The sequence below is a fragment of the Parasteatoda tepidariorum genome, chromosome 3 (genome assembly GCF_043381705.1).
Source record: "Parasteatoda tepidariorum isolate YZ-2023 chromosome 3, CAS_Ptep_4.0, whole genome shotgun sequence".
In the NCBI taxonomy this organism is placed as follows: domain Eukaryota; kingdom Metazoa; phylum Arthropoda; class Arachnida; order Araneae; family Theridiidae; genus Parasteatoda; species Parasteatoda tepidariorum.
This window is the reverse complement of record NC_092206.1, coordinates 101,372,198-101,375,931: the sequence shown is the minus strand read 5'-3', so window position 1 is coordinate 101,375,931 and position 3,734 is coordinate 101,372,198.

The following is a 3,734-nucleotide window of genomic DNA, read 5'->3' as shown; positions in this document are numbered from 1 at the left end:
CCCCCCTTACCCTTCTCCTTACCTCAATGATCTAATCTGAATTATTACAGATAAAAAGAATATTCATTGAAACAGCGAGAAGCATTCATGCTGCCCAGAAAGCGAGAGGGGAAATATCCCTACAGATTTTCCCTATGAAGGTACCTTTTTTACCGGGACCTTTTTTTCCAGGGACCCTTTTTTCCGTACCTTTTTTTCCAGGGACCTTTTTTACCGGGACCTTTTTTTCCGTACCTTTTTTTCCAGGACCTTTTTTTCCGTCTACCCTAGGAACAGGCCTATAAAGAGAATCATGCAGAGATTCATGCAGAAATTTTAGATTTGACCTAAGTAACCATTTATTTTATTTAAATTGGTTCCTCTTTTTTTTTTCCTATTGTTTATTGAAAATGAAAATGTTTTTATAAACAATACTTGGGGAATCTTCTTTTTCATTGGGCAGATAATTTTAATTATTAAATTTTGGAGGGTTTTTTAAAGGCGAATTAATGAAATATTATAAGTTAAATTTTGTTTTAACAAAATCACTAATTTGTTTTTAAGAAAAGCCGAAGTCAGGTGTGTGACAAATAGCCTGGTTAAAATGGTTAATTTTGATGTACCTTTACTTAGAAAACATTGATTTCTAAAATTTTCGTTTATTCCTTTTGTATGTATCGAAATTTTAAAAATCAAGAGATCTTTTTCTTCTTTTTTTTTAAAATGTAAAATGGATTAATGACGAATATTCAGTAGAAATTCGACTGAAAGAAAGAGATAAATTTCGTATCTCACCTTTTTATGAAATTGTAGATAAACACATTACTGAAATGAAACGAAGAGGCGTAACCTATGAGGAAACTTTTTTTAAATATTTTCTTTCCTGGGTGATACATCGCTGGCCACTGACTTACAAGGTTATTACCAATTCTGCGAAAAACTAATTAAATCTTACCCAGAAAACCTAAATACTGATTTAGCAGAAGAGCCAAAGCAATTCCATGCATATGTGCATCATGAATTCATGGAAACAAACTGCAAGAAAAAAGAAATTCAATCATGCCGAGCTTTATAAAAAATAAAAACATAGTAGAAGATAATGTTGAAAGTGCCTTCTCGAATGTGGACATAAACCTTCGTAAATTTTTAGTGTTTCTGGTTTCTGATTGTACAGCTAAGCGTTCATTTTCACAGTTAAAATACATTAAAACCCCCTTAAGAACCACAACAATGCAACAGGAAAGACTAGATGCCTTATCTTTGTGTATCGAAGCTGGTGTATTGCGACAAATTAACTACGAAGATATTAACCAAAGACTTCGTAATTAAAAAAAGTAGAAAAAACTATTTAGATATACATAGTGTAAACCAAAATAAATATTTTACGTGACACTTTTACACTTCTTACGAAATATTTTTTTCTATTGTAGGAGAGTGCCATGCATTTAATCTAATGAATCTCGATTATGTTTCGTTAAAGTTGGATTTTTTTTCATATAAGTATTAATTTACGACCTCTAACAAACCTATTTATACACTTAATTTTATACAAAGAATTTCGAAATATATATCGTCAGTAGTTACTATAGAAAACACTATGTGAATCTTGTAGTTTTAAGTGTCAGTGAAACTTCAATATAAAAAAAAAAAAAACGATTTTTTTTTCACAAAATTTGTAATTAGCAGTTATGATATATTTTGTTTATATTATTTTAATTTTTTTTAAAATTTGAATAAATATTTTCTTTTATAAAATGCTGCTTTTATATTTTGAAACAACACGCGACTTAATATGGGATATATTTTTAATTGTAAGATGGAGGCACCAAAATATTTTCAGTGCTTAGGGCCTCAAGAGGTCTTAATCCGGCCCTGAACATCAGACTCCTACAGAAATGGATACAACTGAAACTTCGGCTCCCCCCGAAAAGATCAAAACTTGCGTCAACTCGGCGACGTAACTCGACTCAGACGACGAACACACATAGCCAGAACCAGTCTCAGCTCCCGCCGCAGTAGTTCCGGCGGAGAAACAAGAGAAAACCGAGGCTTCGGCGACAGTGGACCCTCCCATTCCCATCACAACATCTACAGACTTCTCACCGAGTAGAAAGCTGAAGACCCTCATCAGAGGACTACAAATAGAAACAGAAATTCCAGAACTGGAAAAATATCTTAAAGAATTTGGACTATTCCCAGAGAAAATAGTTCAACTCAAGGGCACACCTCTCGTACCTATGCACGAAACCAAGATCAGCCCCGGCGACCTGTGTCAACTTCAACGGTGAGAACCCAGCCTGTTTTACGGGCTGCGGTGCAAGACCCAGGAAACTGCCGAAAGAAAGAAAGGCTCATCCCAAGAAAGCCACATATAATGCCAGCCGTTTTTTACGGCTCTTCAAGGAGATGAAGGAACTGCTAAAGGATGAAGAGCTTATTAAGCTGCTTCTATCTCTTCTCTCCGAGACCCAGAACTAGACGTGGATTTACACTACATCCAAGATCTCATCTTTCCAGACTTCCACAGTTTTATACAGTGGATACATTTTCTTTTCATTTTACATGACTTTCATTTTACATGACTTACCAGAATCGACGAATCAGTTAGTGGCGCTTCACGCCAAATACTGAGATTCTCTTAATATCAAGCATCAAACGCCCCGCAACCATTTGGATTCCAGACATGGTAGAAGAAGGCTGTCTCTGAAACAGGCTCCTAAGAATGCGGAAAGAAATCATCGTCACGGCTCTCCCGAGGATCGGGGGGACCAGTCCCCCGGTTAGTTGAGTCGATTATCCCTGGTGTCCGTCACGTCACCCCAGCCCTTTTTAGGGCTCTTTGACGGGGATAACGGGGACACAGTCACAAAAATGGCACAGGGATCGGAACTGTTGGAGTCTCCTCCGGTGGGTGAGGTGACGGCTACGCCGAATCCGTACGGACAGGGAGAGAGTCCCTCGGGCTCCAGCATGGTTAGGAAAAATATTTTAGATATACAAGAAGCAAGTAAAGAAAAGATTAACTGCTCAATGATAAAGGACTGCAGTGATAATATTAAATTCCAAGTCATCGATAAGATCGAAGATGAAGCCATTAGAAATGCACTTCGAACATTGCATGGATTTATTGAAGTGCTGACACAACAGATAACCAGCCAAGGAGATAAAAATAAGATAAAATAGGAGAGGATATAAAATAAATAAAGATTGGAATTAAAAGACTAGCTGTTAGGGAAGAAAATGAAAAAAAAACAGATATGGAAATAAATGAAAATGAGTCAGAAATTAACTTAGATGAAATTGAATTCACTGAAGTTAAAAAGGAATCCAGAACCCCCCCATCCCCNCCCCCCCTATTATAGTCAGGGATGAAAAGTTTGACTATTCTAAGTTCAAAGAAGCTGTGAACGAGTTAAAAATCTATGACTTCGATTGTAAAAGAAGTCAAGAAAATATGAAAATAACACCAAAATCTGACCACGCCCACATAACCATCTCAAAGTATGTGGAAGATAATAATCACGAACACTATTCATATAGATTCTCAAAAGAAAGACACACGAGTAGGACTGGGCTATAAATCGATGTATCGAGACATATCGATTTAACGCATATATCGGCAAGACGATACAGCGACTTTCATTCAAGGCGATGCATCAGAAATCTGATTTAAGCCATCGAGCAAAGACAACGAGCGCAAAACGATATAGCGATATAAGACACGCAAGGATATAAGATAACGATATAGCGATATA